At 40.3% G+C, this 17225-nt stretch overlaps 1 long non-coding RNA gene across 2 annotated transcripts in view; it reads left to right on the top strand.

Annotated features, from left to right (window-relative positions):
- The window catches only part of LOC116184550 (uncharacterized), an 89635-nt gene that overhangs the window by 55609 nt on the left and 16801 nt on the right, over positions 1–17225 (top strand). The window contains exons 2-3 of one of the 2 annotated variants that reach the window (XR_013342097.1): positions 11697–11744; positions 16687–16803. This is a non-coding gene — a long non-coding RNA (uncharacterized LOC116184550). The remainder of the gene's footprint in view (positions 1–11696; positions 11745–16686; positions 16804–17225) is intronic. The other variant, XR_004149304.2, reaches the window with a different exon arrangement.

Here is a 17225-nt window from a genome sequence, read left to right as displayed (position 1 = left end):
ATTGATCCATATTTGGCACTGCATCATTGTCATTAAGAAAATATGATGATTTCTAATGGCAGGCTATGAAAACAGTTTTAGTTCCAGGACTTTTCAGAGTGCTCCCAGGAGTTTGAAATGTCTCAGAAATTACTTTTCCACATGAATTGTGGAATTTCTATAGGAGTCTGGGGTTCAGGTCATAGATGTTTGCACATGATCTCAAAAGTCAGTGAGTATTCCTGTGCGAGGACAGGGAAAGTGAGCAATTGTGTTTACCCAATATCAAAAAGTTTCACACATCTTTATAATTATTCTTTCTAATTTTTTTTTCCTCTGGATTGAATATTCTGGTCAATGTATGGATCCTCAACAAGTACTAAATGACCTGGAGAAGAGTAGAATAGGAATTTGCACCCAGTGAACTCTAAACCTTTGTGTGAACACTGTGGCCATATCACCTTTTTCCCTGAACAGGCATGTTTTGAGAAAGAGAGTAAAAGAGAGACACTTCATTGAAGAATTTCTAAATTAAATACTCCTCCCTTTATGCCACTCTAAATTGAATGCTAGGAATATAGTTTTAATGCCAGAAAGGACTATTTAGGGCCATCTTGCCCGACAGAAGCCATACATTTTTATCAAACTGGTTTATTTTTTGAGCCTCTAACCCTTGGTAGAATACACAGGTTCAATTTCAAGGCTTCACCTGAGAAGGAATCCAATGTACCCTTGAGCAAGTGATTTGGTTGGAGATCTTGGCTGTTAGGAATATATGCCTTTGCTCCTGAATGCAGTTAGCATAGTTGCCAGATGTTGGATCTTGCTTTACCCTAATCCATTAGTTTAAAAAGCCCTTTGCTATCAGAGGTATTTACAGGCCATGTTCAGATCCTTTTTTACATTTCTGGGGATAAACTAAACAGACTGAAGTCCAGGAGTCATAAAACTCCTCCTTACATAAAGGTTTAACTTTAGATTGTTGCTCCCTCTGAAAGGTGACAGCGCTGTGGAGTTTCATGTTGATGGTTTTAATGGTTTCTATATAAAAAGCTTTGGTTTACCAGTTAAAATGCAGTGTGACTGCCTGCCAGACCTTTCAGTTTTATCCTAGTCTCTGAGGGAAGTTGAGATTTTGCATCCTGTCTGTCATCACAGGCAATAAACACAGATTAAATCAGACCAGGGATTGAAGATTGCAGTTGAAATACATCATCTGCATCCCTCTCCCCTTTGAGGAAAGGGATCACGTCTCTGGTGACATCAAGCCTTCTCATGCCATGTGATGTCACTTGCAAGTTTCTCAGTCCCCCCTTGCCCTGGTCCCTTCCTGGCCCCCACCACCAGGAGCCATGTCCAGCCCAGCGTTGCACAAGTGGGAAATGAGAGGCTGGAGGGCAGTGCCACAACAAGGGGTCCTGCTCCATGGAGAGCTGAATGTCAGCCAGCAGTGCCCTGGCAGCCAGCAGGGACATCCCTGTCCTGAGGGACATCAGGCCAGCCAGGCAGGGGAGGAGATTGTCCTGCTCTGCTCTGGGCTGGGGCAGCCTCACCTCAAGTGCTGAGGGCAGTTTTGGGCACCACAGTGGAAAAAGATGTGGAGCTATTGGAGAGTGGCCAAAGGCAATAAAGATGGTGAAGGACCTTGAGGAGAAGCATATGAAGCTGAGGGAACTTGGTTTGTTCAGCCTGGAGGACACTGAGGAGAGACCTCAGTGCACTTAGAGCTTCCTTGTGAGGGGCAGAGGAGGGGCAGGCTCTGATCTCTGCTCTGTGGTAACAGGACCCGAGGGAATGGCCTGAAGTTGTGTCAGGAGAGGTTTAGGTTGGATGTTAGGAAAAGGTTCTTCCCCCAGAGGGTTGGTTTGACACTGAACAGGCTCTCCAGGGCAGTGGTCACAGCACCAGCCTGGCAGAGCTCAAAAAGGGTTTGAACAATGCTCCCAGTCACATGGAGTGACCCCTGGGGATGCTGCTGGGCCAGGAGTCGGATTGGTGATACTTGTGGGTCCCTTCCAACTCAGCATATTCTGTGGTTCTGTGATTTTGTGATCTTCTCTGCTCCTGGTACTCCTTCATCTTCCCCATGTGGTGGTGGCACTGTCAGTGCCTTTCACTGAGTCAGCAGCCACTGTCACCCCATGAGGAAAAGTGGCCCTGTTAATGAGCCACAGGATGAAACAGAAGTCTGCTCTTGCTCCTGCAGCCACACCAGCTCTCTCCTGCAAACACCCAGTGAAGTAGTATCTTGCTCTCCAAAAAAATAACTTGAATGTCCCTTAGTGCAAAAAGCATCAGTTTTGCTCTGTGAGAGGATATCACTTCCTCGCAGCAATGCTGCCCTTTGAGGCAAAGAAATGTTTTTTTACTCCCTCTTGTTCCAGTTTGTGGGTGTAGATAGAAAGAAAAGTCCATACTTTAAAGACAAGAATTACAAAACTAGTGGATTAGATTGGTGATTGTAAGGAGGAAAATACAGAATGAGTGAAAGAAAAAGGGAAGAAGAAATTAAGGAAAGCAATGAATGAAAGAATACACAGTATTTCTTTTTCTCTCTACTATTTTTTCTTCCCACCACTCCTTCAAATTTAAATCTTTCTTTTGGTTGTAGGCATCAATCCAGCAATTATATGAAGCAAGTAATTAGTACAATGTATGGAAATAGAATTATTAACTTAGGTGACCACAGTCAAGATCAGATTTCTGTTCCTTTTTTTTTTAATAATATACATGTAGAATTATATTTCCCATGACAGAATATTTCCTTTGTAATTTGTTAATTGCCTCTTATTATGAAAAGAATTGGTACTCAGAGAGCTGCAAAAGGCCATAGGGCTCCAACAGCACTTAGATCTGCAGTGGGAAATAAAGGGATTAATTAAATGATCCCCAAATGGTTTCCAAGCTAAGGCTGTCTTTTAACAAGTTAACTTCTCCCTAAACACATCCACATTGTCAAATAGGCAAATCCAGGCTATTCTGGGTGAGAGCTGCACCTGCAAGACCCAGAGGTGCAGGAGCAAACACTGCAGCTTTTTTTTAATGGGTGGGGATCTGGATGTGAGGTCTGGGGAAATTATTTGGATGTGCCCCAGTTGCAGGGTAAGAGGGGTAATGCTGGTCTCCAAAAACTCTAAGTACAGACCACAGTGTGACCAACCTTGATAAAATATTGGGATTTCAGGCTGCCGTGTTCTAGGCTGGGTAGAACAGAACTCTTCCCCCTGCCTGATGTTTTTACCAAATAGAAAACATTTCCAAATGCACAAGCTGTGTCCTTTTAATTACCATTAATGATATTTAATTCTTCAAGATACATGTCTGCTCAAATATTTATTATAAATAAGCCTGCACTATAGAGTTAGAGTCCATTTTAAAATGCAAATCATCTCTAAAAAACAGATTTAAGACAGATCTTATGCAATATTTATCAATTAAAACTAGTTTCAGGGATTCATAGTTGCATAAGGATTTATAAATAAAAAATAATACTGGGGGATATGTTTCATTTAAACTATTTTATTTTCTTTAGATTCAGTTATATCTAATATTTTGGTAGTTAAATTGAAATCTTACTACATAATTTACATCTGAGAACATAAGCTAACATCTAATTTAATTTCATCTTCTTTAGAACAGATATAAAAGATATTCTGCAGATTCAGGGACATTGTGGGATTTTTATAATTAACCTGGCAGGACACAAGAAATGCATGTATGGATAGTTGTTAGCAGCCTTCCACCATGGTTAAAGTCATCTTGTAAAGAAATCAAGAAGGGTGTGGATTTCTTCAGAAGATCAAAGAGATCATGAATGTTTTTTCCAAGTGTTGTCCAGACCTGGCCCTACCTAGACTGTGAGATCTATTCTGGTCACAGTCTGTACTGGTTCAAAAAAAACCCCAGAAGTTCTGCCAGCTGCTGCTGCCTGAAATGTTTGGTTGGTGTAGCTAGTCTGAACTGAATTAGAAAGTTATTATATAATAATAGCTTTTTATCCCCCAAAAAAGAAAACACTGGGAAGTTAATATTGATATATTTTATTCACAAAGTATTTGAAACTTCCTGAGGCTGCAGAGCTTGGTAGTGTCTTAAAAAAATCTGCATATTCAGAATTTTGTCCTGGTATTGCTGTGTAGATCAGTTTGTCCTGTTTTCCTACATCCTTCTGCTGTTCCTTATCACATTCTTACACTGAAAACCCCTTCAGACACAGACCAACCTTTGTTTCCGATGCAACCCATGGCAGGGTTGTCTTTCCCTATGAAATCTTGATGACACAAACAATTGTACCAAAAGGCTATTGTGACAATCTGGTTAGGATCCCTGTAGTAACAAATGTCTGAAGATTTTGAAAAGACCTTGTTTGAATTGCAATGAATCTTTAGGGGAAAAAAAAATTCTATCTGTGATTTAAATATTCATTACAATCCCCTGCAACTGATAAATGTTAATTATCAGCATTTCTATCAATTGTTATCATTTCCTTAAAACAACCACATCAAAACCTACCTGACTGCTTACTCAGAATTGCAGATGAATCAGATCTATTCAGTTTAGGACTGTGACTATTATTTTCAGTTTTAGGAATCTGCCTTCATCCTTTAGTATCCTCCTGCTATGCCACTCCATCCCAAAGAATATTGTATTTCTCCAGAAATTCACTCCAGGACACATCAAAGAGTTTAGGGGGAGATTGCTTTACTTCTCTAAAGAGTTAACAAGCAATAGGGCTGAACAAATAATGAAATATGTAACACTGTGGATTTCACTTCCCCATGCTGCAAAATGTCTATGAGCAGCACATACATTATTTAATGTGGCTCTTGAGAATTGCTGCATAGAGTTCTATATTGGTGTGTGTATGTGAGAAAGTAGGGTTATTATTCCTTCCCAACCAATTGCTTGGCAAATTCCCTGCAAATATTTGGGTCTTGAGAAATATTAACTGTGATGGATCATATCAGTATTTTGGTATTCTTTCTGGATGTGGCAGCTGCTATCAGCAGGTGGAATGTATTTGGGTTCTCAGCTCTGCCGTGAAGACACACAGTTGGAAAATTCAAAAAATTGAAACAAAACAAAACAAATCTCCCCTTCTTGAGTCAGTTAGGGCTTACACGAGACACTACCATTGCAAATCTTGTGTTTGGTGGTGAAATCCGTGGACAAACACTGAAATGGATGCACTTTACTGGAGCCAGGCTGGCCCTGGGCACCTGCAGCATCATGGCCAGGAGAGGTTTGAGAGGTCCCTGCCAACAACAGCCTTGGTAAGGAGTGGATGACAGCTCCAAGTTTCACTCTTCTCTTTTCCCTCACAAATACCTGCACGCCCCCTGATTCACAGCCTCCAGTAGCAGGTAAAGCCTCAGGTGGGCAGCAAAGGACAGGAGGTATCCTGGTCCACCCACTGCCTCCAGGGAACAGGAATGTGGACTGGGTACAGCAGCATGGAAGATTTGAGGTCATTAAAATAAAGATTGCTTTTTATTGACAATCCTCCGTGAAATTAGCACCTACTTTTCCTGATTGATTGTTTGTTTGTTTTTTAAGAACCTGACACTGAAATGCAGCTAACAGGCATTCTTGGTATGGCTTGTATTATGAAACAAGAAATTATTTTAATTGCCCTAGCAATTCCCTCCCCGTTGCTGTAAACAAAACGATTTCCTTCAGCAGCAGTCTGACTCATGTGGTGGTTGACAAAGGAGCTGCTGAAAAGTTCTGTGGGGGCTGCAGCCTTTCCCCTCACCTGGAGCACAGGGGCTGCAGCCAGCGCAGGGATGCTGCAGGGGCAGGGACTGAGCGCTCAGCCCTTTGCTTCCAGCTGTGCTCTCACAGCTGCTTCTGCACAGACCCTGCTCCTCTCCTCTGCACCTGCTGCCATTTACAAGTCATTTCAGTGCTGCCTGTGTGGAAAACATTTTAGGATAGGGAAGGGAAGAGCACTGAGCTGGGAGAGCTTCGAGAGCGCTCTCCGAATAATTTCTAGACTGAAGTATCTTTGTGAAGTTTGAAGGTTTTTATCCCTTGAGCAGATTCATGCTCTGTAAAAGGATTCAGTTAAGACAGAAAAGCAGTTGAATCCAAAGGAGTAGAAAAGGGATTTTGGTGCATGGGAAAATCCTGTGGATTTTTGCTCAAAATGTGCTGATCTATAAATTCAGGACACAAATGTTATGAAAATGGATCTCTGGCATTGCACAGCCTGCAGCATCTCCTCCTCTGGTGTTGGCTTTGAACTCACAGCTTCAAAATTATTGATTTAAACATTTTATTATTGATTACATCATCAAAGTATGACTGAAAGAAGGAACATGCAGTTATGGTATTCAGCTTCTCTTTATATGACTTTATGAGGCACATGATTTATTTGTATCTTGCTGTGGGATGAGATTGAAATGTGTTTTTAGATATGCTTTTGGCCCTTGGCAGGTGAAACATCTTGGATTAATATCAAGTCTAAAGCCTGTAGCACAATTATATGAACACCACACTTCAGCTTTCATATTCTGGATGTTTAATCATAATGCTGTAGTTAACTAAATGCCTGTAACTATCTCCATAAGCTTAGTAAGTCTGTATTATTAATAAAAAGGTCCTTTGCTGAGACTTTTAAAACTCCTCTATATTCTTAATGCTCAGGTGAAAAAGGGAGACATGAAGAGAGATTTTCAGACACTTCAGGGTGTAGAAATTACATCACAAGCTTTTTTCTTCAATTAATAATAATTTTCTGCAGGCTGCACTCTGACTAATATGCAGCTTAAATTGTGTAAAATCAAATTGGCATTATTTACAAGACACAGATTTCTCTGGAGAAATACCTATTTTTCTGCATGTATCTCTCCTGGTAGTAGGATTGCAGAAGCACACAGATGTCCTAGTCAGAATTTGCTCATAGACTTAAAAAGTCCTTTGATAGTGATACATATGCATTTTAATTAAATAAAGAAGACATGGCTTCAAACTGATCCGTGTAGTAGATGATACAGCAAAGCAAATTATTATCTTTGACAACAACAGAAGTAAAATCTTCATGATGCAAGGGAAAGAGATATAGAGAGCATTTGGGAAAGAATGTAATGCAGATTCATCAACTCTTATTTTCTAGTTAAATCAGATACAAAAGTAATTATAGCATTTTTGTGTGCCTGTGTCAAATTTTGCCAATGTCAAATAAGCTGGAACTACAAATTCTTAAAAAGATACCCCAAGTAACTTGCAGTATTTATCTTGTCAGCATTTTCAGGTGGATATAGTACTGGTTTGCTGTGGTGGCTGCACTTATCCAGCCTGAGATGAAGTAGAAGAGGTGTTATTTATAGTTCCTCCTTCCATTAAACTCAAAGCTTGTGCTCTGTGCCACAGAGGAGCATCCAGCAGTCTACAGAGTTCAGATTACTCCAACTGCTCAGACTTCAGTCTGGCCTTCATTCCATAATCAATAATGGTCCAACCCTCATTTTTATTGCTACCTAAGCATAACTACTAAATAGATATGGTGGGAGATCTACACCACTACTACAGCTAAAACATCTTTGTTCAACATCCTGTCCATGACACAGCAACACTATCTTTATTTTTTTTTTTTTCTTATCCTTTGGAAAAAAAAAAAATATTTTTAAAAGATTTGTTATATTGATGAAGTGGATTTTCCCTTAAATCCAGAAACTCTTTTGGGGAACTTCTTGCAGCTAGGTTGCAGAGTGTTTTTTACACTTGCTTGTTTTCTAATTGCATATAAATTGCAGCCAAAAACTTGCTAGATCTGAACACATATAACCTCTGGGAGATGTGATCTGAGCTCAAAATTGAATTAGATTGCAAATTTTGCAAATTTTTTTGTTTTCATATCACAAAACTCTGAAGCCAGACATGCTGACCTTGAGAACACTCCAAACTATATGGCCCAAAGTCATCTCCTATAAAACCCTAGAACTTACAATCTGTTACAAAGGGAGCAGAAGAGTTTCTTGGTATTGATACTATTAGTATCAAGGTTAATTATTCAATAATTAATTACATTTGGTTCAAATTATTAGCCTTTGCTTTCTGTTCTTCATTTGTTTGCATACCTGTGCCAGCTGGTCATACAGATTGCATAGGATTGGGTTTCTTAATTTGGATTGCTTGATACTTTTAAAGGAGGAAAATTCTAAGCAGAGCAATTTTGGCTTTGAATTTTATGATACACAGTCCTTTGAACTAAAATTTGTAAAACTCTGGGTGTCCTGTTAATACATAAAATCTAATTTGTACTTCTGAATAGTTGAGGTAGTAAATAACACAATTCTCTCATAATCTCTAATACAAAATAAAACTAATTTCTTTTTTTTTAATGTGCCAATCTTTTGTGGAAAACAAAGTGGCATTTTAGTAGCATTGCTAATTTCTAGTTAGTAACCAATAATGAGAAACCCTAATTATTCAAGGTTTCTTTTTTCTACATCTTATAAATTCTGGATGTTTATTATGAGTTAACTCCCTGGTAAAGATTTGTGAAGGAGTGTTTTCTTGCCTTTAATATGAGTAGTTTTTTGCCCCTCAAATTCTGTTCAGAGTTCTGAAGGTTATTTTTTTCTTCAGAGTGAATCTATGTAGAAGCATGAACTCAACTGCATATGAAAAAGGTTGAGGGCAAAACCTGACCTCAAATTTTGATTTTGTTCAAGACCAAAACCCAGGTGAGACGACTGTATTTTCTAGCACTCTGTCAAAAATGAGCAGTATTGAGAAACCTAAATTATTCAGGCACAGCTGAGAAGTTCACAGTGCAGTCAAGAAGGATAATGTAGTTTTCAGGTCTGTGGGTTTAAACTCGGGCAATTTAAAGGAATGTTGCTTAAACTGATCATCTTCTAAGGAAATATGCTCAGTAGCCTCTCCAAAATGAAGACTAGCTGGCTTATCAGATTTTCTAGTAGATACCCATCTACAGACCAAGTAGTAAAGTTCCTTTCTCGACCAAAAATTCAGGCAAATAGGACATATTTGAAGTAGGGAAGGGTTCAAAATCTTGTGGCTGAACTGGAGAGGTTCACCTGTTCATAATAGGCCTGGATTGCAGCAATCCTCTGTTATTAAAAACTATTATCACAGCTGGTTGCAGATGTCCAAAGTATCCAAGAGTTTATGCCACTAAACCTCATGCCACAACTACACCTTGGTAGAACATGGCTTGGAGCTTAAAAGCAATTGATAAACTGAAATAATTAAATCATTTTAGGGAAATCACGATTCAAAATAACTCCATTCATTAGGATTAAATACGTCTGGCACTGTAGAGATTGGGCAACATGGATTGCTATTCCATATTTATATTCTGAATATGGTCTGAATAGTATTTTAATTAACTCCTGCATTAGGAACTTTATTCCCTGGGTTTGATCAAGCTGAAATTGCATGTATATGCTTCATATTTTGACTGTGTGCATTAAGCATTCAGTTTTCAGGCAATCATGCACATCAGAGCACTTACAGATCATTTCAGATATGATGAGAAAAACATCAGCTCTTGGGTAACCCAAACCTGTCCCAGTCAGGTATCTCTTCCTTCCAGGCTCACTGTATCATGTTTCTATGAAAAGTCAACATCCTTCCTGGAATGCTCCCCCTTAGGGGGAAGAGCCAGGGGGAGAAAAACAGGGAACTTGCCTGTGAGACAGTGGTATGCCTTTGATTCATTGATCCTAAGGACAGTGCTGAGACATCCTCAAGAATTTAATGGCTTTGGAGTCTGAATTCCAGCTTGCCAGTGTTTTTTTTTAAATGCTAAAACCATGGAAATTGAAGAGTTTCTTTCTTCTTGTTGTTGTAATGTTTGGTTGTTTTTTTGGTTTTTTTTCTTTTCTGTCAGTGAAAACGCTGGTTTAATGTTTTTCATTTGTTTGGAGAGAACAAGAATTAGTCCTCCCCTCTATAGTCTTGTGTTCATCTACACTGCACCAGCATGAAGTCAGTACATGATGCTGGTATTAAAAACTGAATCCATTTCTTTTCCTGTGTTTGGATCACCTGTGGATTACAACCTTGCAGCTGCACTGAGCCCTCAAAAGTCCATAAAGCTGCACTTAGTGTTTCCACATGTAGTCTGTTTGCAGGGATACATTAAATACAAATATATTAAAAAAAAGGTTTCAAGAGCAGGCCTGACACTTTTCCCTGTAAGTCTGGAATATAACCACACATTTTTTCTGTTACTCTAGCTGTATTAATATAAATAAAAATTAATTTTAATCAGAGTATAAAGTCTATCTTAAAAACTTCCTTTATTCCTTTATTATATGAGCAATGTTATAAAACAAATAGTATTTACCCTGGAATGTCTTTAAACTTGTTGAAATTCTAAAATCCAATTAATGCTGTCTCTTCTTTGCTTCAGTCCATTCAAAAACCAGTGTCTAAGTCTTCCAAATACCGACAGAAGTGTTTGTTAGCTTCATAGAAAACATCCAAACAGTTCATGGAATTTATGCCTTGGGGAAGCATTTGTTTTTCTTGTTTGGTCAATTAAATGCTGCCTTTCTTAAGGGAGGGTGTATTGTAACATCAGGCATGATAATAAACAGAAACACCAACGGGTTGCTGCAAAAAGTTTGGAGTGATGTTGGGGTTCCATTTATGCCTTTGGAGAGCTCAGACACTCAGGGAAGGGGTAATGCAAACTGAGGAGCCTTCTGCACAATTTTCCTTGAGATTATTCAAACTGAATAGCTCCAAGCTTCTTATGAAGCTAATGGTGCTCTAGTGGCAAGAAGTGGGAAAAAAAAAAAAAAAAAAAAAAGCTACGTGATTATTTTCTCAATGTGAGCAAAGGGAATTTTAAGTAGAAATGCTATGGAGAAGTTATGATGGTTCAATCAAAAATATTGGGAAAGCTTTCTGCTGAAAAGGAATACATGTACAAAGCATACAAATTCTTGAGCTGGATGGAGGTTTATAAAGTGCTGATTCAACACAGAACACTATGATTTCACCAACATCTTTACGAAAATTTTGCTTTATTTCAATACATTTAAGATGCATGATGCTCATTTGAATTTTTAATTTTATGCTTACATTTAGATTTCTCTTTCTTTTTTGTAACATTATAATAGAAAGGTCAAGATTATATGAAGCAGCAGTGAAGCATTTTTGTAAGTATGAAGTGAGTAATTAATTTTGAATTATTTCAATCTCACACAAAGTCAAGGATTACAGATTCTGAAGCCTAGGATTTTCCCATGAGGTGGTCTCGGGTGGGAAATCATCAAATTGCAGAGGGTGTGTTTCCTGTCATTGCTTCTATTTGCAGGTACAGGCACGAAGTCGATCCAGCTCTTGCTCTTTCCAGGAAGTCTGGCTGTAGAATTGCACTCAAGAAGCTCTGTCCTGTTCCTCTGTCTTTTTGGTGTTATTTAGAATGAAATACAAAGTGTATTCTTCAAATTTCAAAACAGCTGTTGGTAAACTTCCTCCTTTGATTTTGTTTCTACCTTCCCTCTGCCTGAACTGATTATGTTAAGGATGATTCTGGAAGAGGAGGTGGCTGGAAAAATACAAAAAATACACACACCTGTGCTTCTTTCTTTCTTCCCCCTCTGGGTTGCTGAGAACATATAGAAACCCCAGACCACAGTCCCCAAACCATAAGTAGAACTTGTTGGCTCTGATTGTCTCACAAATCCCTTATTAGGCTACACCAGCAGACTTTCCTCTTCTTCCTTCTCCAGGTTGCTGTGGGAGTGTAACTGATGCACTTCATTAGGGTTGGAAATGATGTGAGTAATGCTATTGTTTCTATCACTCTGTGTAAAGTGTGTATAATCATCCTGCTTCCTCATGATGGTATGAGTAACCCCTTTTTATGACAAGCTTTTTCCATTTTCCCTGTTTTTTGCTCTTTAACTTGTGATTCTACTCCTGAGGTTTGGATTGATGCAGGTGAGGGGGGAGGCTGGGAGGTGGGAAGAAGGAGTGATGCAAAGGAGCAAAAAGAGCACTTCTCCTTCCCTTACCTGTAACCCTGGTGGTTCAGTTTGGCTGTGGGCTGGAGATCAGATCACAAACCAGAGGAAATCCCACAGGCTGTGACTGCTGAGGGCTGTCACTGAGGACGTGGCAATGGAGGTGCCTTGTCCTAGTCCCAGCAGATGGAAGTGTGGTTTGGTGAGGGTGTCACCATCCCAGGGGCCTTTTCCATGCCCACTTTGCCAGTGCTGCTCCTGCTGGTCCAGTTGTACTGAGATGGGAAACCTGGGGCCAAGAAATCAAGCATAGGCAATGTCCAGAGTTTGCTTACAATAAAGTTCTTTTGGCTACTCTGTGAACAAGGATCTGGAAACCAAAAACTTGAGCTGGTTCTGAGCACAAAGAATAACATCACTCCTCACTCATGTCTCTGATTTACCTAAAAACACTGAATGTATAACTTGGCTGAATTATTTCAGGTGATACATTTGTTTTCCTCATGCTGCGTGTGCCTTGTTCTTGCTGCTGCTCCGTATTCAGCAATGCCATCACATCCAGCAGTTTGTAGTGCTTTCCCCAGTGTGTCCCTGTGTTCAGCTCCCTCAGACACTCATACTGGGCTCTAGAGTCACATGTATTTTGCAATATTCCTCTGCCACTCATTTCCACCAGCACTGTCTCTGCTGCAACGTTTTGCCACAGGAGATGGACAGCATTGTTCAGAACATTTCCCAAAGGCTCAATAAGCCTTTCTGTTTCTGAAGTTGAGGGTTTGTTTTACTTCCTGGGAATGAGACAGTTCCCATCCTCTTGGAAGAGCAGGAGAAGTAGGCCTAAGGAAGAAAGGAGATTAAACACCAAGTACTGGATTGATAGATCGTTTTGCTTTACTGCCTTCATAATATATGGACATAAACCAAAATCTTCCATCTCACACTTTGACATTTCTAGCAAGCATAAAACACAGGCTAATAGAAAAACAAAAGTAGCACATACCAGGAATCAGCCCCACAAACCAAACTTTTTTTTTACTTTGCTGCCACAAAACCCTTATCCCCACATTGTTAAAATAATTCCTTCTCTTCCTTCCTACATACAAGCTCAGCTCCCTTGATAGATAGTCCATTCCTTTTTAGTGTCTACTGTCTTTGTGGTAACATTTTTATTTGCTGGATGAAAGGGTAGTAAAACCCACTGGTGATTTTCCATTGCTGTTTATTTTATGCAGAATTTCCTCAGATACTCCAGCATGGGTATCTGGGGATCTTTTCTTCAGTAGTGTCCAGCATGGAAGGGTCTTGATCCTTGTTACGCATACAGTAAATACTCAGCGTTAGCAACATATCAATGTTTCGTTTTCCTTAAATAATTGTTGTTGCCACTGGCTGGAAAATAGAATAAATGGGAAGGGAGGCATACCGTGGGCAAGTATTGATTGCTGTTTCAAGATATTGTCAAAAATGAGACCCACGGAAACTATAGTAAAACATTACAGCACAAGTTGGTGAGACACTGTGTCCTAAATTGTTTTCAGCTTTGTTGAGAACATTATTGATCTTCTACATCCAAAGGGACTTGGTTTCCTAAGCATTGTCATTACAGCTTCTGGCTCCCTACAAGCACACTAAACCAAGAACACTTTATCTGGGGAACTAAGTGGTCTCTGCTCTGCCTTGCCCTTGAATTGAATCCGACTTCTAAGAGACTTCCTCAGCCCTGATGTCGTCAGTAGAGCACAGTGTTATGTTGGAACATGAGGGAAATATTAGATCATGGAAATTAACTAAGTGGAAGGACTTAATCTAATTCCCTCATCCTAGGTTATTTTTCTTTTAGAGTCATAACAAATTAGGAAGACTACCTAGTACAGGGAAAAAAAAGAAAAACACTTTATGCCAAAATCCCCTAAGAAACAAAACAACAGACCCTGGCTCATGATGTCTTTGCCTTGTCTTCTGATTCATCCCTACTCTTGTCCCTTTAAAATACATCATGGATATTTCAGAATGTGCTCTCTGCTGTTGTGCATGGAGCCATGGGTTACAGATGTCAATAGGATGTGGTAGAAATTTGTTTTAAAATTCCTGGTGAAGAGAATTGTGCTGGATATGGTCATAGGCTGGTGAGATGATCCACAAGTGGTGCTGATTTCGCTGTTTTGAAAATATACATCCCAGGAGCAGGGATGATTGGAACAGCTACAAAAAATAGAGCTTTTATTTTACGTGTTGAGGAGAGATGATAAAGAGCATTTACTGCAAACTGAGGCTTGTGAACATGCTGGTGACAGTCCTGATACTCTGGCAGTGGCTGCCACATGAGAGAATCCCCAGGTCTGAGGACGGGCTGGGGCAGTTTCCCAGCTGCCCCCAGACAGATTGAGGAATGGATGGGTGCCAGACTTCTCTGTGTTTTCTCGACAGGTTTTATGTGACCCAGCAGAACACTACTGAAACAGCAGGTCCTGTACCACTCATGTAGTAAAAGCTAATGGGTTTGTTGCTGAAATTTTTAGGTTTTCTGTGTGCAGTTGCAAGCATCCCATTTATCTAACAGCTGTGCTATTGTTGTTTATGACCACTGACTTGAATGAGTTACCAGGAGCTGTTCAGAAGGGGCTCTTTGCTGCCTGTGGCTGCTTTTATCTATGCTCTTGTGTCCCCCAAAAAGAGCCGGGCTTTAAAAAGGTATGACTCAGCACAGTTGTGTCATGTCATTTATTATTATTCTTGCTGAGAGCCTTGGGTATTACCTCAACACAATTATGGAACAGGGCCCTTTTGTGGTTAGCCCTGTACACAAATATGCTGAAGGGTAGTCCTGTTATAAAATGAACTGTACAATGAGAAATACCAGCTAGAGACACTCAAATGAGAGCAAAAAACCAATATAATGTTTTAGCCATTAGTGGTTGGGTTTGTCTACAACTGCCTCAGCTGAAAACAGAGGATTTCTAAATTGTAAAAGGCTCCTTAAAAAAAACCCAAACATAAACTTTACAGCGTATTTGTGGATGAAACAGAATCAAAGGTTTTGAGACAGTGAAGCATGGGAAAGAAAATATGTTTGCAGAGTGATTAAAATAAGGCACTAGCAAACCTGGGCTTGCATCTCATGGTCCTTGTTGCTGAAGAACGAGTCTGTTTCTATGGCTGGTGGTTGTGTTCCCAGTCCCGTCCTTCTCTGGCACCACACTTTTGGAAACTGCTTCATGGCAGAATTGAGACTGTGATGGGCCTCAGACCAGATGGCTCAGACAACATATCCATTGTTCCAGAGAGGATTTCCAGAATCCAGCTTTGGTCCCACAGGAGAGCACTGGATCGCCTGAAGAGATCCCATTAAAATAAAGGTTCCAGAAATTTCCAATCTCTCTGCTGCAGAGCTTAAGCTCAATTAGATCAAGAGCTGCAGGACCTTTGCTTTAGCTCCATGGATGACTAAAACTTTCTGGGGTCTGGTTTGTCTCTCACAGTGAAGTTTTCCTCTCAATATAGTCTGATGAGTCACGGTGAGTTGATTCTGCCTGGATGCCAGGTGCCCACCAAAGACACCCTATCAGTCCCATCCTCAGCTCAGCAGGGAAAAGAAAATACAACACAAGGTTCATGGGTTGAGATAAGGACAGAGAGAGCTCACTCACCCATTACCATCATGGGCAGAGCAGACTTGATAGGAGAAAATCAGATTAATTTATTACAAAAAAAAACAGAGTAGCATAATGAGAAATGAAAAGCATGCCTTAAAACAGCTTCCTCCCACCCCTCCCTTCCTCCTGGGCTCAACTTCACCCCCATTTCTCCTCCTCCTATCCCTTAGCAGCACAAGGGGACAGGGAAGAGGGGCTGCAGTCAGTTCATCACTCATCTCTGATGCTCCTTCCTCCTTAGTGGGAGGACTTCTCACACCTTTCCCTTGTTCTAATTTGGGGTCAGATATAGGGGAAGCTTCCAGCAGCTTCTCACAGAAGAAACCCTGTAGTACCCCAGCTCCCAAAACCTTGCTTCAAAATCCCAGTCCAAAGAACCATAGAATGGTTTGGGTTGTCAGGGACCTTAAAGATCATCCAGACCAGTTTCCCTGAGAGGAACAGGGACACCTTCCAGTAGATCACCTCTGATCATGACATGTGTCTAATCCATGCCAGATGTCTAATAGGTCTTGTGGCTGAAAAATACATTTGATTTCAGGGAAGCTTTGAATGGGCAGCAGTGATTCTGCTTTGCATATTTCCGTGAGTGCTCCATCAAGACTGAAGCACCATGATGGCTGAGGAGAGATTTGTGGGTCAAGAATACATTTTCACATGTCTGAATAGTATAACACCCTTTCACATTGATCCAAGAACACACAGAAGTTCTGAATAAACACTGATTTTCCCTGTGACTGTGGCTTCTTCCTTCCACCTTCCTTCACAGGCCAGACCTTGTTGCTGCTGCTACATAACGTTGTTCAGCTGAAGTCCATAAGGCCATGGCAAGTGACCACAACTGAGTATCTGTCCCATGGATTGTTTTCTTCTCTGATTAAAGACTCAGGCAAATTCTTCATTCCCTAATTTCCCAAAGAGCCATGATCAGATCTGTGCACCAGCACACCAGTTCCTCATGAGCAGCTTGGAGTGACGCAGAACTGCTCTGCGGCACGTTCAGCTGGGGATGCTGCAGAGAGAAGATGTCATTTAGCAACTCCCTCTAAAAATACATTATTATCCTCCTGAAAAATAGAAATAAAGGTTTTTCTGTCTCTCAGGACAGGTTCTGAGCTACAGCAGGTCAGTGGTGTCTGGGCCAAGTGAAGATTTCATCAGTCAGCCCCCACTGGTCCATGCAGGAGCTCCAAATATGTTGTTATTGCTTATTTTACCAGGTAGGAAGGTGAACCAAGCACACTGCAAATATTGTATCGTCATGTCTGCAGCCTCAAAATGAGTATTTAACCTGGGGGGAAAAAAGCACATAAGAAGATAATGTGGGTGTGTTGGGAGGGGAGGTAATTTTTAAGCAAAAAAAAAAAAATGGTGTTTGGAGATAACAGTTTGATTCATATGGTTTTCTAGAGCTGGAGGAATGATATGCATTGTTTGAATCAGGGAAAATCTTTGGGGGGGTCATTTTGAAAATATAAAATTATATGATTACTACGAGCATTCTCTAATTGTCTACCCATAAGACTAAAGAATACTTTTTTTCCTTACTTAGCCATACACAAGTTTTTGCGTGAAACAGCTGCTTTTGGGAGATTGGCGATGCCAAAGGTATAGGCTGGCTGCTCTTTTCTCTTCAGCTGAT

The sequence above is a fragment of the Lonchura striata genome, chromosome 2, assembly GCF_046129695.1.
Source record: "Lonchura striata isolate bLonStr1 chromosome 2, bLonStr1.mat, whole genome shotgun sequence".
Classification (NCBI taxonomy): Eukaryota; Metazoa; Chordata; class Aves; order Passeriformes; family Estrildidae; genus Lonchura; species Lonchura striata.
This window is presented reverse-complemented; position numbering and strand designations above follow the sequence as displayed.